We start from the raw sequence: 20,435 nt of genomic DNA on the forward strand, positions 1-20,435 counted from the left end.
ATTTCAGTTAAAGAGAAAAGCTTAAGAAATGACATCTCAGATTTGGAAAGCTGCTCTATTTTATAATTCTGGTTACACTCTACAGATTGATGACTCTTTCTCTTTCCCTCTTTTTATTGAAAGTAATCTTCTGAATGAACGATATCCAAAAAAGAAAATGCATTCACAGTTAAGCGAAAGCAGAAGATTTAAAATGGCATTTTAACACGAATTGTTCATGGGTCTTTCTAGAACTTGATTTTCCTTGAACTGAAATGTAAATACACGCCATAATGTTGGCGTGTGTGTGTGTGTGTAGACAAGTGTGTGTGTATATATATATATATATATATATATATATATATATATATGCATGGCACGGTTCCTCAATCAGAGCAGCATCTTCCTTCTCAGCCCCGATTCCACGATGCTGCTCCCCTTGGCTCTCGAGCGGACCGGAGGGCTCCTGGGCGAGTGTTGGGAGCAATGCTACATAATTCTAGGAAAAATCATTTGAGTAGGCCTAGTTCTCCTGCCTACAGCCCAGCTAGGACATTCCAGACATAACTGCATTTTGGCCTCCGGTCTCAACTGAGAGCTGAGTGATCCCCCCCGGATGCTGCAATCTCCAGGACAAGACCACACCTGCGGGAGACGCCCGGGAGGAACCAAATTTTCATCTGCATAATTCCGCATTGTTCTTAGATTTCCACTGCCCCCCAGGTTTTTGTTACACCTTGTTTACCCCAATGTGAAGTACTGAACTCTTTTTCACTTGTTACATCTGTTTCTCCCGATGTACTGAATAAAAGGTGCTGCAAGCTAGGGGGCTTTTGTCTTTTGCTGCCCAGAGCAGCACTGATCAAACCCAAAGCTCAGCTTCTTCTTGGTCTCATTTGTCTACCTTTCCTGTAATTCGCCATGCGCTGCCATGGCTCACAGGAGACTAGGACTTACTGCAGAGGTTCTGGTAACGTCGCTTTCCCCTGTTCCCTACAGGCGAGGTTCAGGTACAGCTCTAATTCCCGTGGTCTTCTGAATACATTTTGGCAGGCTGTGGCACGGTGTGGGGTTTGCTTATTCCCCGATACACTTAGTTATCTACCCACAGTCAGCAAATAGTATCTGTTCATTGTCTCACAAGTGCAAGGTAACTGACGTGTCTGGGAAGCACATAGAAGCGCACAGGGCACCCAGCTGTCCTCAGAACTCGAGAGCAAGTGAAAAATTGAGCAAACGATTCCTGTAAAATCAGTGAGACGAGCAAGGATTGATTCATCATGTGATTTCTTTGTGCCTGGCCCTGTTCTAGGTAGTGGGCACGATGAACTATATGTGATTATGTTCTCAGTCTAAGCCTTTTTGGTTTTGTTTTTTGAGACAAGAGGTCTCACTACGTAGACCAGGCTGGCCTCGAACTCAGTGATCCCCCTGCCTCAGCCTCCCGAGTGTGGGATTACAGGCGTGCACCACCACGCCTGGCTCAGGCTGACTGCTCATTATCATAAAGAGTCGAACAGTAAACTCTTGAGGAAACTGATGGTAACAAAGACCTATTTATAAAACTGGGAGACATGAGCACGAGTGCCCTGCTGGCTACCTTTTTCTTTTTTCTTTGGTGGTTCTGGGGGTGGAACCCAGGCCTGGAGCATGCCAGGCGAGCACCCCGCACTCAGCTGCACCCTCACCCCTCCTGCCGGCTGTGTGCTGGAAGCCGGAGCGGGGAGAAGGCTTGCGGGCATCCGGGTGGAGGGGCGGTGCCCTTGGCCCGGCCCGTGAGTGCTCAGCTCCTGTGTAGCCCTAGGCGGCTGGAGTTTATTCCGAGAACAGGCGCTGCCTAGGAAGCGTGCAGCGGACCGCAGGTGAGGCAGCTGGGGACCATGTGGGCCCGGCCTGGGCGACTTGAGGCGGAGACTGGGCCGGTCCAGAGAAGTCCCTGGGCTGGGAGCAGAGGCTGGGCTCAGGAGCCCGCGTTTCTAGTCGGGCAGCTGGCAGACGCCCTGCTGTTTTCTGGAGTCAGAAGCTTTCGGGAGGGAGGCCCCGGGGTTGTGCTTCACGCGAATCCCAGACCCCACTGGCCGCTGCTGCGGGCCCCACGAAGAGGAGCAGAGTTCTCAGTTGTAAACACGAGAACTGCTCCTTAGAACAACGCACAGTTTTCTTCATTTCGCAGCAGGTTTCGGTGTATTTAGAAAAGAATGCCCGCTCAGCTGAACGTCCACTCGTTTCTTTGTCTGGTTCCAGTATGTTTTGATTGGCACAATCTGTCAGCGCGGCAGGGCAGTGCTGTACTCATAACGTGTTACAAGTTTCTCTTTATATACGTGTCTCTAATATATATTTTGAGAAATATTTTTCTCCATTAAGTTTATTGGTACATTTTAAGTGTACAGTACAGTTACATTCATCATTGGGAATTGTACCTTTACATAATGCATCTTGGTTCTTATTTTTCCCCATTCCCTGCCCTCCACCCTTCCCTATTTGCAAAGACTTTGTTTCCATTTTTTCCTTTTCTCATATTTTTCCTTTCCCCTCTTTCCTTTCCCCTACACCTTCCTCTTCCCCTACTCCTTTGGACCTTTTCTTCCTGTTTCACATTATCAATTATGCATTTTAATTCTTATTTACACTTTTAATTTTTGAGAAATATATTTTTGCAGTCATGTGATTAAAAATGACAGGGTATTAATATTTTTCTTTTCCCTGTTAGACGGTTTTACCCATTAAAACTGATACTCTCTAGGTACATAGTTTATATTTGCAAAAGTAATTTTTAACAAAAATGCTTCGCTGCACATTCCCTAGAATAGTTTCTCATGTACATTTTCTAATATATGTCTGTTGCAAGAACACATTGCTTAAAACTGATCATCTGCATTCAAAAGACAAAACGCCAAACCCCCTGCAGGTAGCCTGGGACATCGTGGGCCCCAACTCTGAAGAAGCCCTGTCACCGCTGAATGGGCGCATCGCCGACTCTGTGAGTGCCTGGTTCCTTCTATTTCGCAGAGGGAGAGGGCGGAGTGAGGACCCTCCTTCTGACCATCTGCCCTCATGGAGAGCCTGAGGTGGAGGAGACTTTCACAGTTAACCTGAAGCTTGTGAAAGGAGAAGCTAAACTGGACTCCAGAGCTAAAGCTGTTACATTAATAGTAAGTTTGACTTCATTTTTCTTACAAAATTTTGGGTTTATTCCATTTATCAGGAAATACTTTATTCCGTTATTTGAAACTGTACATGCTTATATTGAATTAAATATTATAAAATCATGGTAATTCCCCTGGGTCAAACCTTCCGATTTTTATGCTAGTTCATTACATTGCCTCATTAGTGGTAATATATTTTTAAAAATTCTAATGGAGTAACAAATACTTATTTTACAGTTTTTGAGATAATTTGGTGTTTGGAGAATATTTGAAAATTTTAGGGATGAGGTATTTGTTACATCATGTTAAATATTAGCTATCCTTGTCATAGTATATAAAAATTATTGACTAGCTATAACAGTCTGTTTGAACAAAAAATGGTGCATATTCATTTAGCTCAGTGCCTTGGTGTCTCAGCAGAGCCTGAATTACACATATTTCATATGAATCACTTGGCAGGAAGTGCTGGGAATCAAGGTGACTGAAAACAATGTATAGAGATGGCACATTTTTACCAGGTATTTTTTTTAAGTTTGAAAACCAGTCTTGTTTGGGATCTGCATCAGAGATTTTCAGAGGAGAACCAATGGGATGAGCACCCGTGCGCACACACACATGTGTTCATGTGCACACATGGACATGCAAGGAGAGAGAGAGTGTTCAAAGAATGAGTTCAGGTGGTTGTGGGGAGGGGCCTGTCCAGTCTGTGGGACAGGCTGTCAGGCAAGAGGCCCAGGAAAGAGCTGGACTGTGATGGGGTAGCTGGTGGGCTGGAAACTGGGGGTCCCGAGGTCGGTGGAGGCAGAATCCCTTCTGGAGGAAAGTGGTTTTGCTCCTAAACCCTTCAGCTGAGTGGGAGAGACCCACCCACATACCTGAGCATAATCTCTTCTGTTTAGAAACAGCTGACCATAAATGTTAGTGTCCAAATCATTCCACAGCATTGTCTGGACCAGCGTTTGACCAAACAAGTGGGCATTGTCTCTTTGCCTGTTTGATGCAAAAAATTAACTTTTTACCTCTGTCTACTTTGTGCCATAGCTGGTTAGCTAAAATGTCCTGCTTAAATATAGAAAATATAAGCTGATTAAAGCAAAATTCAAGCAGCAAAGTATTATCTTTTTTGGGTTCTACAAATTGTAGTTTTCTGTATAGTCATTTCCATTATCTCTGGTGAATAAGATCTTATTAATTTTAGACAACAGGCTGGTTAAATGTTTTTAAAAATCCAGTAGCTAAGTAGATAATATTCAAGTGTCGTTTCCGTTTTTCATTCCCTCAGCTTATCTGCAGCCTAATGTGCAGATGCTGCAGTTATTCAGGGTATCATTTGCTCTGTTCTCTACAATGTCCTTCAGATACGAAAGCGTGGTGGTCTGAGTGGAGTTGTTTCTTTTGCCTCTGAGTCCCCCTCTGTGAAGACCTATGTGGAGCCACTGGCCGCAGAAGGGCCTCTGCTCATCACTTTCTTTGTCAAAAGAGTCAAGGGCACTTTTGGAGAAATTACGGTATTATTTTTATTTGACTTTTCTGAGTACCGATTTTTCTCACAAATGTGGTTGGGAGAAACTGCGTGTTCCAACTTTCTTTATTTTTAACATATGTTATTTATACAGAGTGATGAGGTTTTGGTAAATTCATGCATGCATTTAACATATCTCAGTTTTTTCTACCCCATTACCTCTTTCTTTTCTCTTCTTCTGATCCCCTTCCTTGTCTCTAAAAGTGTACCTCCTACTTCCCTGTCATCTTTCTTTTAACTAATTAACTAATTAATGAATTAATTTGGTTTTTTACATAAAAGAAAATGTGATATTTAATGTTCTGAGGTTGGCTTATTTCACCTAACACGATGGTCTCTGCTTCCATCCATTTTCCCGCACGTGACATGATTTTGTTGTTCTTTGTGGCTGAATGATATTTTATTATGAGTATACACATTTTTTAATTAAAGTTTTGATACACTGATGTCACTTGAGTTTAAAATAGAGAAACTGAGAGGCTTCATTTAAGTACCTTTGCTCTCCACCCTTCTTGAAACCCTAGTTACTATCTCTTTAATTTAAATTTGATTACAATTATTTGAAAAGACCTTCCTTAAGCTGAGTCATGAAAGAGTAATTGTTTTGTATTGTTTTGTTTTGTTTTTGGTACCAGGGATCCAACTTGGGTCCTTGTGCTTGTGCAGCAGGCGATGAAACCACTGAGCTAAATCCCTGGCCCTGTTTTGTATTTTATTGTTTGCTGTAACATGAAACCTCTTCAACCTGAGTCTTTCAATGATTTTTTTTTAAATTGCTTATTCTTCATGGATTTATTTCCCAGCAGACACTCCCTTTTATCTATATTATGGAAAAGCTGTGATTATAATATCATCATGTTTAAAAGCACATGGTGACAGAAAAGAAGGGAGGTCATCCAATACAGCTGCTAGCACAGCATAGATCTAAATCATTTAGTCTATTTTTTCAAGACTTCTAGAGTAGAGACACAATAATTCTCTCCATTTGTAGATTGTTTGAAGAACAGATGAGTACACCCGATAATCCAATTGCCAATTCATCTGAAATTACTTTAAGGATTTCCTTAGAGTACAACAGTGTTTCCTAGGTTTGCTCTGGAAAGTAAAATTAGGGAAAGTAAAGGGTGAAAAGAGGACAGAGGAAGGGTCAGAAAGTAAACAGCCAGACTGAAAGAAGTCAGAGGGAATCAAGAAGAAATGTCAAAAGAATTGAAGTTCTCTTTCCTTTTCATTTTTTGATTTCTAAAGGAATTGATCTGGGTCTTTCCCCCAGGCATTCATTACTTGAACACAAAGTACAAACAGACTCAGGAATGATAAAGAGATGCATGGTCAACACTGAAAAAACAAGTCCAGTTATCAAAAAATAAAATGTGTTCACTCTTTTTTGTTTTTTTTGGTACCATGGATCGAACTTGGGACCTTGCGCTTGCGTGGCAGGCACCAGAACCACTGAGCTAAATGCCTAGCCCAAAGGATCTGGCAGTGTGTTCACTCTTAATATTTTTAATAGCAAGGAAAGCATGCAGTGGTCAAAATTCAATCTATACAGAGATACCTGAAAGGAAAAGGAAATATCTCCTGCCTTTCTTCCTGCCACATCTAGTCCTTTGCAGCCACTGTGTAACAGTCTTTGACTAACTGTCCAGAATGAAAATTTAAATGCAACTCCTGCATAGATAAAGGTGTGAGGGTTGGAAGAATAAAATTTAACCTTTTATTCCAAAAGGAAAACATCATATCTCCTATATGGTTATTAACTTTTTAAACTTTAAATTATGTTTGGAGATCTTTCTCTGTGCCTCCAGTCATGCAAACGCCATAGCTAAGGGACTTTGACTTTCTAAGCACAGTATCTGCAGGGCCTAGAACAAGGATCCTGTACATACACTTTTTTCCACAAAAATTTTTAGATAAGCAAATGAATAAATCAACAAATAAAGATTAACTCTTATTTTTTTGTTTTTGGTACTGTCGATCAAACTCAGGCCCTTGTGCTTGGGAGGGAGGCGGCAGCACCACTGAGCTACATCCCCAGCCCTAACTCATTCTTTTGATCCAAAGTATAATACCGCATTGTCTTGACATACCAGAACTATCTAGCTGGGTACTGATGAATATTTAGAATGTTTTTTTGGCTCTTATTTTAATAAACATTCCTGAATAATCTGTTAAATCTCCTACACACGTACATCTACACATGAATCCAAGGTAATTGCTTAGCAGTATAAAAGTTCAATCCATTTCTGACTTTGATAGGTATTATATTCCCAAATGACACCCCTAGCAGGTTGTATCAATTTATACCCTTTCCACAGCTTTTACTCTGGGGCAACTCAAAACCTAACCATTAGTGACAAAAACACATATTTCTATAATCTAAACAGTCTTTCAGCTACAGCTTTTTAATGGAAACTATATCAGATAAGATCTCAAAAAACTCAAAATCTTTTTGGCTTTGCTGAGCACTGGGGACATCCTTTTTCTCAAAGACAAAGTAGTTGTTCCTGCTGGCCAGCTTTTTGGAACTCAGCCAAATTTCACGGCTAACTGCTTCCTTTGTATATTTTAATAATAAAGTATAATTCTATTATGGCCTTTTGGTAAGAATTTTAATTACTGCACTTTTGTGAAATACAAATCATGATTTAAGAGCATGTGGACATCACTGAGAAAGTATGCATAAAGGATACAGGTAGCAGTTGTGTGCAAGTGCTGGAAACTTCATCACCCAGGCTCTCACAAGGATTCCACTGCCCATTGACATTAAAATAGAAAAGTAACCTATATGCAGAAAGAAGGTTGTATTCCCATTAACATTCATGAGGCTGGGCAGCTGAAGCCCTACACACCAAGTAGGGAATATATCCTTTGTCTACTGATGAGAAAATGTCCCAGTGATAAATGGTTACAGACAGGCGTGTCACAAGGCCAACAGCACACAGAACAGCTCCAATGAACTTCTTTTTTTAGTCTTCTGCAGCTTTTTTGTAGGATTGTGGAGCATGGTGCCTATCCCCTCAGATAAAAGACTAATCTTGTAATGCAGGATTCCTCATCTTCACGAGGCACTTCTCAGAAAGCCAAAGGCAGACCCTTTGAAAATAATTTAGAATAAAGTTTCGAAGGCTTCACGAGATACTCTGAAATGTTCTGCACTGGCATCCGGGCTATTTGTGCCTAAAATAGACATTGCAATAAGAGCATGGGCATACAAGGGCAATGCCTGTAATGCCAAGAGACACATTCTTAAAATGCTTTCTATTCATTTACAAACATGCAAACATTTGATCGCACTTATTTAGCAAATTTGTGTGGAAAAATAATATATGAAGATGTTTCCTATTTCGGAAATATCACGTAGACTCCCGCAATGACTACCAACGACTTTCTGTGAATTTTCAAATCAAAGTAAGTCCCGTTACGATTTGTTGACAACCTTGTCCCTTTGAGCCCGAGAAAGAGCTTCGGACACACACGTTCTCACTTCCACGGCCCGGCTCTAGGTGGCAAACTTCCCTCACCTATGATCACCAAGACCGAACCCCACTCCACAGTGTTCGCCCTGTCCCAGCGGTGGGCGCCTTCCCACAAGGGCAAAAGCATAGCACCTCCCTAAACCAGGCCTGTTGACGCTGCGCTTTGGGAGCGTTCCTCCCCAACCTAAAGAAAATTCTCAGGCAAAGCAAGAAATGCACAACAGCTGCCCCAAAGATCCTCCGGACCGCCCTCCCTGCAGGGCATTTGTTAGGGACAGCCTCGGCCAAGGCTGCAGCCAGCAGGCCGCCCAGGGTCCCGGGGTTGGCGGGTTGGCGATGGAACCTAAAGTCTCAAGGGGATGGAACCTAAAGCCTCACTGGCCCAGGGCCTCCCCTGGGGTTGAGGGCGGGACCGGGAGCGAGTGGGCGGGGTCTCGGTTCAGGCCCCGCCCCCGGGCCCCGCCCGCCCAGCTGGCCTCCAGGCGCCTGCGCGCCAGGCTGGGGCTGTGGTTGGCCTCCTCGATCCTGGCTCACCCTGGCGCCCCGCCCCCACCCTCCTCCCCCTTCCCGCCCACCACCGCCCACTTGACGCCATGACGCAAGGGAGGTTTGCAGACGTGGCGCACGGTCCGGAGGGCGGAGATGTAGGTGGCGGCCAGCCTGGACTACCGGGAGCTGAGCCTCGGTCATGAGCTCGCTGGGGTCTGTGGCGATGGCGGCGGGCCCGGTATCTGTGTCCTCGCTGCGTGTCCCCTGCTAACGGCCAGGTGAGGATGGCGGCCCAAGGTGCGGTGCGAGAGTCCGGGCGGGAGGAGTTGGAGCAGCTGCGGGTTCCCTCGAGGTGCAGCCGGGCGGTGGCGGGGCTCGGGCCGGTTCCGTGACACGGACCCCCCCGGAGGAGAATGGCAGGACCTTTAGTGCTGGCCTGAGCTGCTTGTCGCACTGGGTGAGAGGAAACTGAGACTCAGAGGAGCGACGCCCTCCTACCTTCGGGATTCCCGGGACACCGCATTTCCGCCCCAACTTTGTACTGCGTCTGGTCCACCGTCCGAGTGTGACGCTGGGGTAGAAAAATCAGAGATGTAATTGTGGCTGGAGAAAGCAGGGAAAGAAAGAAGAAAGAACTAGGAGCGAGGAATGGAGAGGGATGCTTTTGAAAACAAAATTGGACCTGGCGGATCCGTGGTTCTGTCCAGGTGCCGACCCCGTTGGGCTCTGCTGTTCTTTGCTTCCTCGCCCCCTGAGCTGGGAAGATCAAAGGCAGACAGACACCCAGCAGCAGCCACCGCATATATGGTACTAAGGTTGTCTGGAAAACGGTTGCCAGGTACAGACCCAGCCTACGAGAGCTGTACCACTGCATCCGCCGATGGTGACTTTTTCTGGCCACTTGTGATCCGTTTAGCAAGCAGGCTTCTCCCAGATCTGTGAGGAGACTTTTGTCCCTTTTTCCAGTCCTTAGAATCAGAGAGGTAAAGAGGACTGAGCCAGATGCCTTGAATACTACTTTGTACTTTCTAATCCCAGAGTAGCTGCTCAGGTAATTACCTGCCTGGGCCAAAGTCTACCTGTTCACTTTGATTATAGACAACCAATTCTTGATTATTCAGATAGGAGTAGCCAGTTTGTGGTAATCTGCTACCTGCATTTCATTGAGAAGGAGAGTAGACAGAGTGAAACAGGTGAGGTTTTAAATATTAGCAACATATCATGGAGAGAGACATTAAAATCAATGTCTGAATGCCTACAGGGCATTGCTCAGTGAATTTCAATTAACTGTGCTAAGCTAGTTTTGAGGTTCTAAGAATAAATTATCAGAAAAAGTCTAAAGGAACAGCATAACTAGGTCAGTGTAGCGATGTATGAATTTCTGTATAATGAATGTCAGTTTTTTTCAGCATGGATGCCTTTTGAAAGTATGAAACATATTCTCCCTAGAAAAATGTACATGTACATGTATAAAATTTGCCTGTCATCTACAAAGCACCCTAGATCAGTGGCAGCAAACCATTTAGAGCTTTCAGGGATACAGACAGCCCGCTGCAGCACTTGTGCAAAGGTTGACCACCACTGGGCTAGATTAAAGGCGTTCATGGGGTAAAAATGATTTGGTCAAGTAAGTGGAAATAAAACTTATCCTTGAAGTAATAGCTGTAATCATGAATGGCTTTTGAGATGTGACATATGGATAGCTTTCTTGATCAGTGACTCAAGTTAGTATAGTAACTGTACTTCTTGGTAATAAATAATGTAGAACCTCTGGGAACAGTTGAAATAATCTAGTTAATACATAGCTATTAGTTACTGTATTAATAGAATCCCTTGAATTTTTAAAGTATTACAGTGCTGCAGAAGAGGAGGGTTAGAAAGTGGCTTTTAAGGAATTTGATTCAATTATATGAAATAGGTTGAAAACATAAGTGTGTGCCTACATAGAGAAAATAATTTGTTTTTGTCAAGTTAACAAATTCAGACTTTTGAGTTTTTTTCTGATTTGTTTTTTCTTTCCTTTTTCACATGGTACTCATCCCTACAATTCAAGACAGAGCTGAGTCCTCCTGTGGGGCATCATTTTGCTTCCTTGGCTTCCATAACACCTGTATGGTTTCTCCCTCCTCTGAACACACTTTCCATCCTTGCAGGCAGGTTTTAGTATCTTCACCAAGTTTTCAAGTTTTGAAATTCTTTAAATCTTGATCTTGGACGCTCTTTTCTTACTTCCTATCAAGATTTAGTGAGAGGTGTTTGCCTAGTGACTAGATAATCTCATCTGTACTTGGCTACAGTTTCACCTTTGTGCAGATTAGTCATGACACTGTTTTTAACCCAGACCTTTCCCCTGGACGTCACTGTATAGCTCCCCTGTCTAATGGACAGTGTTTTCTGCCATAGACTGGAAAGTGGATCCAAAGCCCATGGTGAGAATCCCTGTAGGGAGAGCTGAGCATGCACCTCCACCATCCTTCCACAGCAGTAGCAAAGAGTCAGAGAATTACTTGGACCACCTGACGGGGAGTTTGAGGAGCAGAGAGAATGGTACCTGCATTCTCCTGGGTGAGTCCGATGGTGAGCTTATGGTGCCTTGCAGGCACTGCATGTGGGAAGTGTGGTGTTCTGAGGGTCATTTGTAGACAGAATGGATGCTCTCAATTTCTAAGTTCTTCTGCCTGTGAGACCTCCTGAGGGAAGAGTACTGACAGCATCTGTGGCAGGCTACCAAGAGGTAGGCACGGAGAAGTTAATCGCAGGCAGCCTGGCCAGGAAGCCCTAGTGAGTCCATGTCAGGTATCCTCACAGACACGAATATCCAAAGAACTCCCTTGAGGAGGATTTTTTCTTACCTCTTTATCTCTTTTCTTGCTTTCCAACCCTGCAGGATTCATAAAAGATCACAGTGAAAGGGGATAAATATAAGAGTTGGGAGGAATTGAGAAAAAAAGGGTAGCCATATTCTCCTTCCCCTCTATAGGTTTTACAATCAGGGCCAAGCAAGGAATTAGATCTCCAAGCTTCAGTGGGAGGCTAAGCTATGGTTTGTACTGCCTGAGAAATGAGATGCCTTGCTAATAACTGAGAATGAATGCGAAACACAGCATCCACCCAAGATCTCATGCTAGGACAGAAGAGAATGATTAAGAGTACAGGTTTACTAGTCAGTGGTGAGAAAGAATGAAATGGAGTTAACACAATGAACTGGCTACTTGAGGACTCAGTTCTTTCCAGATTTTCACCTCAGGCTGGTCTTCTACTGATGTCTGGGAAAGAACTACTTTCTCAGTTACTGTCATGCTGTGGCTCACCTTTAGCTCTGATGTGGAAGGGATTGGTTAAGGGTTATTCTTCTCCTGGGAGACTGTCCAGAATTGTGTGGTGTTTTGTCTTTGCGTGAACTGAAAATAGAATTCTTTTGAGCATTAGGTGGAGTAGATTATCAGCGAGAAGGTGAAATTTTTTTTTTCAGTTTTGCTACCCAAATTGTGCCTCTGCAATGGGAGACAACTACACTTGTCTGAGCAGAGCCACTCACTGGGATACTGAGTCTGCTGCGGATGCAGGACTTGGACTTTCCAAGAAATCCAGCTTTAAAATCTTTCTTAATTCAAAGGGGGAAAAAAGCCCATGTCAATTGACTTATGTGTTTGGGAATCATTTTCTGTGATGTGGCTTATCAACTTAAAATTTAAGTGAGATAAATTCAAATTAACTATATTTCACTCCTTTGAGTGATGATGACGAAGATCAGTGTAGATTGCCTTTTTAAGTTAGGAAGAAAATTGTGTTTCAGCTTGAACCATATCACATTGCTATTACTCAACCCCTTTGTTATATTTAACCATTTTAAAAAGGAAAATATCAATTTTGTGTGGTTCAGCCTAATATTGATGTTCTAAAGATATTTCTGGTATTTTCTTGCTGTAAATACTCTTCTATTTGAATAATAATATGTTAGTCTAGGGCTTTCTTTTTTTTTTATTTTTTAAAATATCATTTCAAACACACAAACACACACATCATACAGATTGAAACCATTCAAAGAAGAACAATGCAAGGGGAAAAAACCCACAATAATATTCAAACACAGTAGAATTCAACCAAAACAAATAGGTCTTTCATTTTTGATTCCTTTCCCTCCCTCCCTCCCTCCCTTCCTTCTTTCTTTTGCATTACTGAGGATTGAACCCAGAACCTTTGCTCTGAGCTACATGCCCAGCCCCCAGGGTTTTTTACTATTTGATTTTTTTTTCTTAAATTCTTTTATTGGTGCATTTTAGGTACACAACACAATTACATTTCTCATTGGGAATTGTACCTTTACATGATGCATCTTGGTTCTTATTTTTTCCCCATTCCTAGCCCTCCCTTCACCCCCTCCATCCTTCCTTATTTACGAAGACTTTATTTCCATTTTTTCCATTTCTCATTATTTTTCCTTTCCCTTCTTTCCTTTCCCCTGCCCCTCCCACTACCCCTACCCCTTTAGACCTTTTCTTCCTATTTTGCATTCTCAATTATTCATTCTAACATTGAGGCCATACTCTTAAGTGAAATAAATAGGACACACATGTATAAATACCGAATAGTTTCTCTGGTGTGAGAAACTGAAAGTGTAAATAAGGACTAAAAGGTATAATAGGTAATGTGAAATAGGAAGAAAAGGGGCAAAGGGGAAGGAAGTGGGAGGGCTAGGGGAAAGGAAAGAAGGGAATGGAATTAATATGGGAAAATGGAAAAATAGGAACAAAATCTTTGTAAATAGGGAGGAATAGAGGGGTTGAAGGGAAGGCAGGGGAAGGGTGAAAAATAAGAACCAAGAGAGTATGTAAAGGTGCAAATTTCCAACAGTGAATGCTATTATACTGTACACCTAAACTGTGCCAAAGATTCGAATGAATAATCACTATTGGATTTTGAGACAAGGCCTCAGTAAGTGCCAAGCTGCCCAGGCTGGGCTTGAACTCGCAATCTTCCTGCCTCAGCCTCCCGGAGTGTTTTGCTTTTACATTATTTTCAGTTACTTCACGCTATCAGAGGAGTGCATTGGCTGCAATTGATACCAAGGAGAACTTGAATATTAAGTCTAGGCTAGGCATAAACATGCATCTGGTTATGATTGGCCTTTCCTGCTCTCCACTTGCATAATTCAACTTGATGCTGCATACTTCTTTTTTCTTTTATTCTAGTCCATATGGTGGCACAACAACCACCAAAAGGTGAATACTTTCAGTGCCTTTCATATCAAAGCCACAGCTTTCACATTCTGTTCTATTGATTCTGCCTTTTGGCAGTGAATAAAGATATGCAGTTAAAGTCTGTGCCCATAATTGGTTTTATTTGGGAAGGATTTTCTTTTGAACTGGTGGCCACCCATGCTTTTCTAATTATCAGAAATTAATTCACTCAGCATTCCTTGTAGGAAATACAGTTCACTTCCTTGCTTTTGGAAGAAAAAGAAAAGGAAAGAACTAAGGAGTATTAGGGAACTGCGTCTTACTCACCGTGTTCCCCGGGGGCGCTGTAATAGGGTGCTAAAGCTCCACCTGTCTGCAGGCAAGCACACTCTCCAATCTTTGCACCTTTTCAGAACTCTACCCAGAAGAAAACTTCAAAGCATTTTATTTTATAAAAAGTGAGATAGTTCCAGTGTAAATTCTCTGACAGGACTTGACTCATAAAAGTTACCGATAAAGCATGACAGCTTTCTGCAGGGTACTGTTACATGCATTGCAGTATGATTGGAAAGGCAGAGCACTCCAAACCTAAGTCCAAAACTGCCAGCAGAGATGTCTTTGTTCAGTGGACGAGACACTGAAGATAAAATCTCCGCCAGGCCCCGCATGATGCCCAGGGAACGGTGCCATCCGTCAAACCTCTCTTCCTGATGGGCGTGAGTTTCCCACCCACTGTGGGAAGAGACACTGGGGGCTTTGTTTGCGATAGCTTTGTTTGCTTGCAGCCACGGGGAAAATAAATATGACCTCAGGTTGGTGAAGGCCCTGATGGAGCTTGGAGGTCCTGGGAGAGCAATTCCTAAACTCCAACACAGAGGACTTCATCAGAGAATGAACGTGGTGTAGGCTCCTCCCGTTTTCCACGCTTGGGTAACAGCTCCCTGAGTGGAGCCACGTAGGACTGAGCTTGGGGGGAGGCCCCTCCCCGCTGGAAAGGGGTCCAGAGGAGGCACAGCGAAGAGAAACTTGTCCTCTTTCCCTTTAGCCTGGCACTGTGAGTCACTGAATCTTCAGAGAGCTTCAGAACCCCGTCAGGCAGAGCCTTCGTCTCAAGAATTCCTCACAATTTGACCTTCGGGCAGCGTTCACGATATCTGCCCTGAACTTAGCCCAGAACTGAAAATGTACTCAGCAGAGGCTTAGGGTGAGAAAGCAGATTCGTTTTGGGACTCAATGCACCAGAAATTTATGACAGAATTAAAAAGTCTCTGAAGAAAACTCAGTTAAAAGAAAATCAGCTTTATAATTTTATATTTGAGTGGGAAAAATATTAAATAGAAGTGATTAACAGGAATATTTGGCACACATATTGTTTATTCTGGTTCTTATTAACTACATGCCAAAATGGCATATATAAAAGTAGAATTTAAGGAATTTTATATCAGAGATTTATAGATTTTTATATCAAAAGATTTGTATCAGCCCCAGTACTTCCCAGGAAATTAATAATTTGAATTCAGTATGTGATATGTTTACTACTACCCACAGAATGTTTTGGGGAACTTTAAATTCTTTTTCATTATATTACCAAGAATGTAACTACAGACTTTTTACAAAATAATTATGCAAGGAGTGGAAACCTTACTGTGTATGTCTCATAAATAAAAGGTAGACAGAAACCCTGGCCCAAGCAGTACTTGAGGTTACTTACGAATGAAGGATTTGTTTGCCCCATCTCTTCCCAAGCCCAGAGTAATAAATCTCAAAAGCTTCAATATTGATTCAACAAAGTGAACGGCTGAGTCATTTCAGAGACTCAGACAGGCAGACAAATGCTGCCATGGTGACATTTGGAAATGCAGTATCCTTAGTGAGCCCTGAGGGTCCCTTCCCAATGGAGAAGAAGGACAAACCACAGGAAATGCCACACACAGCTTGCTGAAGCCAGCAGCAACTAGGAAAAAAAGAAAAAGGATTTTAATTGGCTCTCCTAAAAGGTTAAAATTTCCATATACATTGATTTATAGGGAAATTCCTTTTTGAATATGAGAAAACCTGTTCAGAAATATGTTTCTTGCCTAGAAAGAGAAACTATTCATGATTTGAAAGTCTTAGCATTCTTTGTAAAAAGATTTCTTGAAGATAAACTGTCTTTAGTTTGGAAAGGTAGAGACTTAATTTCCTCTGGACATAAAATTATATTCAATTCATCCTTTGTTAAGTAATGTAATAAAATATTATATAGGTCTATTAATAAAACATAATCTGCAATCAAATGCTACTATGACATATGTTTAGATTTTTAGAGAGATGAGATTATTTGCTAGGAAGCAACACATACACTTGGCTGTTCCTTAATCTTTTATTCATTCAATGGAATCATTTTGCAATTAAAATATGCTCTTTGCTTTATTAGTAGAAATTAAAATATATCCAGATATATTAAAAGCAGATACAATTCAGATCAGAACAATGAACAGGACTTATTTTAAAGTTTTTAGTATGAAACTGTTTTGAAATACATGATTTTTAGTATACTTATTTATGAATAATTAATGTAGTATTTTTAATATTAGATTGGTTGACTAAAGAAAAATGTTTTCAAATGCACCTAAACTACAGTTACAATACATTGTTTTAAAAATCTTATTGCATTGTTTTTCTGCTTGTCAAATATTGAAATCTTACTGTTTCACCACTCTTCATTATCTTATTCAGTTTACGTACAAGCCTGTGCCAGTAAGTATTATAAGAATCTCCATTTTGTAGACAAGGAAACTAAACTGTGAAAGACTAACAAATTTATTTAAATTCACCCAACCAGTCTACACTGGACTTAATCATGTGAGATGCTTTTAGATTTGCTCTTCTGTCATTCTGAATAGAAACTGTGCTGCTGACTGATGTACAGACTCAGATATCCTATCCTTTAAATGGAGCTCTTAGGAAAAACTTTTTTGATGTAAAGTTATAAAGAATTAAGATATTCACAACAGAATATAATCCATCATGTTATCTTACTAATTTTATTTCATTTTTGGTACCGGGGATTGAACTTGGGACCTTTTGCTTTTGAGGCAGGTGGTAGAACCACTGAGCTAAATCCCCAGCCCTAGCTTACTAATTTTAGAAAAATTACATATTAGACACATTGAAACTTAGAAAAGGGAGGCATAATTCAGCACCAAAAATGTGAAATACAATTTCCTTGAAAAAAAATAAGACAGAAAAGACTTTCATTGTTGTTCATTTGATTTTTGCCATCATGTTTAAACAGCTGTGGAGAGCCAGGCATGGGTGGTGCACTCCTGTAATCCCAGAGCTCAGGGAGGTGAGGCAGGAGAATCACAGCTTCAAACTCAGCCTGGGCCACTAAGCAACTTAGTGAGACCCTGCTCAAAAAAAAAAAAAAAAAAAGCTGGGGATGTAGTTCAGTGTGAAAGCCTTGGGTTCAATTCCCAGTACCTGCCCCCTGCACAAAGCTGTGGAGGCAGAGTTGGGAGTTTGTTCCAATGCTCAACAATTTTCTTTAGAAGTGTTGTGCTTCTTGTCTCTTTGGTCTCAGCTTAGGGCTAATGCCTCAGTTCTAGAGGAACTGAGTGTAGTCCACTGGTTGGTCATATCATAAAATGTCCACAGCAGGCAGATCGAAAGCTTTAGTTGGTAGATAGTTGTTGTTAGATTCTTTTTGGAAGTTAAGCATGGAAACTTGCTGAAGGTCAGAATTTTAGATCAGTGCAAACAAGAAGTTATCCAGAATCTGGAAGTATAGCAGTTGTAAAGTTCAAATGAAGATCTTGATCAGAAATTAGGCAGAGCAAAAATCAATAGTAGATTATTTATTACAGGGAGTGGCCTCGATTTGTTTCCTGAATCAGGGCTAGAGCACATATAACATGTGCTACAGAGATGGATCCGTAGGACTGGACAGAAAGAGTCCTGAGAGCAGGCACGGTTTCCTCACTCACTGTTACCTTTCAGAGGCAGGACTGCGACACCATGGGAGAACATCAAGCAAGGTCTGGCCCTCAGAGGCAGCAGGCTTCTCAGTTTTATTAAGCAAAACATCAGTTAATTGAGCATCCATTTTGAGCAGAGTGTTGGAGGGGTGGTGGCCCTGAGTTGGCTCTGTATGGAACTGTGCTGGGACTTGCTGAGATTGTCCGAGAATTTTTATTCCCCAGAGGCTCTTTTGTGGATCCAGCAGCAGATTCTTCTGCTTCAAGTATTCTCCGCTGATAAGTGGGTTCTCAGCTCCCTCTGGGAGGAGGAAGGATTTCCTCTGGATTCCCACTGTGGCTCTGCTGGAGGGCTCCTCCTCCTCCTCCCCCTTTGCCACTCACTGGACAGAAGTTTCCAGAGTGGTTAATGTGCCTCTAGCTCTTTGGAACTCTGTTTCTTTGTCATGAAGTTCTAAGACAGTAATCACATCTACATCAAAGAACATTACTACATCTTGCTATACAAGCGTGGAGGGCTGGAGTGACCAGATTCCTAGATTTCAAGTAGGTCTGTCCAGGGCGTGAGGAGAGGGGCCTAGAGAATCCCTGTTCTCTTTTCTTTGTCTGGGACCTTGGGCCCAGACAGAAGGAGCCTTTGGCAGGCAGATTTGGGCACTTTGGAAGAATATCCTAATTCTTTTTTGCAGGGGCAAGGGTTGAAAGGGAACAGGTAAAAGAAAGTAGGTAATGACTGAGCTTGGTTCTGCTGCTTCAGTGAAATTCTTTTATGCATGCTCAAATTAAATATGTGAAGCTCTGAAAGATTATTTAATATGCAAGATGAGCTTCACTGGAGTAGGGGGAGGATGGTCTGACATTGGTGCTTTTCTTATTGGATTTAAGATGCTAATTACTCTTTAGTGTGCTACACTTAGAGTTACTGAAATGATTTGCCAAAGATTACTTAAGAGGTTGAGGGAGGAGGATCACAAGTTCAAGTCCTGCTTGGGTAACATAGTGAGACTCTCCCTGTTTAAGATCACAAAAGAAGGGTGGTGAGGATGTAGCTCAATGGTAGAGCACCCCGGAGTTCAATCCCCAGGACCCCCCCCCCAAGTCATCCACCAAGATGGCTGTAGGGGAAAGGCTTCTATTCCTGGACATGGCATTTAGGCAGCGTTGGAAATTAAGCTGTCTTCAGGACCTTCACCTTTCCTTTCACACCCTGTAGGTGGCATCTGCCAGAATCCACCTCTAAGTGCCCAGTAGTCCTTTTCCTGTCTATGTTTTCCTTATCAAAGCATGCATCACCCCCCCCCCAAAAAGCTCTGAAGCTGTTGTGTTTGAACTGAGGACAGGTCAGTGTGTGCGGTAGAAGATGAGCCTGGAGAGGAAAGAGCGACGGAATCCTGGAGAGTCCTCCGGGCCCGGTAAGGAGTCCAGAGTTAAGCGCAATTGAGAGTGCAATTGAGAGCGTCAGCCTTTGACAGCATGTTCTTCGTTGCTTTTTCTGTTGATACACATTTGGAGTACCTAACGCACTAAAGCAGTAGCACTCTCTGAATTTGTTTTGCTTGGGATATTCCCATTTCTTGGTCGATTTAAACTTTCGCCCCAGAAAGAGCGCGAGCTCAATAAACAGCCTGCGCTTCGAGGTGGCTGTTTCACCCCACACTGCCTTCCGGGTTCTGCTGCTTCCGAAACACTCTGTAATAACTGTTAATAAAGGACTTAGTTCCCGGAAGTAGATGAGAGGGCACTGGGAATGTACATTTTCAGTTCATGTCATCGCGGGGTCTGGGAGGACGTCACACAAAGAATTCGTGGAGGAGAGCGAGCATAGTGAGGAGACAGGAAAACCGACTAAGGCAGAAGATTTGACCAATAGACACTCAGTGTCTAAATACATTAAAGTAACACCCAGCCACAAAGTCTTCCTATACGCTAATGAGCAAACGTAGGTTAAATATATATTTTATTCAAATATATTTTACATTGCATATTATAAATGTAAGACATTTTAGATAGCAAGAAAATATTATTTTCTTGTCATAGTTTTTTGTTTTGCAGTATGAGTACCTGGGTGACTGATTTTTCTTTTGATCTTTGTGTTGTCTTAAGTTCCAGTTCCAGCAGTGCAGAATCTGGGAGGCATTGCCTGTCTGTGTCTGCTTGTTAATGTGCTCCTGGATTTTCTGCTGCTAGACCCAGCTTGGAGCCTTGGAGTTGCACCTCCCAGGAAAACTGTCCAGTCACCTGGGTCATCTAGGTTGCTGTCTCACCCCTTTAGCAGTGTCTGGAAGTGTGGCGCTTTGATTCCTGCGCAGTCTCTGTTTTGCCTGTATAAACACCGCCTTTGCTATCCAGCTGTTTGGTAGATGTTGCAGCTTTAAGATGAAGTATTTAGTACAAGCTCATCAGAATGCTACATTAGTACCCTGGGTAGCATTTGTAACTGACAGTTCATAGTATTCCTATTCTGATTCATTAGGAAAGGCTCTTATGTATACTGCATTTGGGAGAACTAGGACCGGGTCCTGCTCTGTGTGTAGCCGTCCTCTCCTACTTTATTACCCCCCCCCATAGAGTGGTGCCATAGTGTTGGACGGCTGATCTTTCACCTTCCTTCCACTGAGCCTTTTTTATTCTAATGATGTGGCATAATACTTAGATGTATCCAATGCAGAAGGGATTTA

The 20,435-nt window shown here is 42.4% G+C and overlaps 1 long non-coding RNA gene across 4 annotated transcripts; it reads left to right on the forward strand.

Moving 5' to 3' along the window:
- The first annotated feature begins 1,584 nt into the window (after nucleotides 1-1,584).
- LOC147820486 (uncharacterized) lies at nucleotides 1,585-12,579 on the forward strand. Of its 4 annotated transcripts, none has more exons than XR_015448461.1 (5): nucleotides 1,585-1,841; nucleotides 2,891-3,134; nucleotides 4,487-4,636; nucleotides 5,286-8,896; nucleotides 11,022-12,579. It is a non-coding gene; the product is annotated as an uncharacterized LOC147820486 (long non-coding RNA). The 4 variants fall into 4 exon arrangements; XR_015448462.1 differs by having other exon boundaries at nucleotides 1,586-1,841; nucleotides 5,924-8,896; XR_015448463.1 differs by having other exon boundaries at nucleotides 2,992-3,134; nucleotides 4,487-8,896.
- Nucleotides 12,580-20,435: the final 7,856 nt, after the last annotated feature.

This window comes from Heterocephalus glaber, unplaced genomic scaffold (assembly GCF_053883595.1).
Source record: "Heterocephalus glaber isolate CG9 unplaced genomic scaffold, H.glaber_assembly_v1.0 deba00001869, whole genome shotgun sequence".
Taxonomy (NCBI): Eukaryota; Metazoa; Chordata; class Mammalia; order Rodentia; family Bathyergidae; genus Heterocephalus; species Heterocephalus glaber.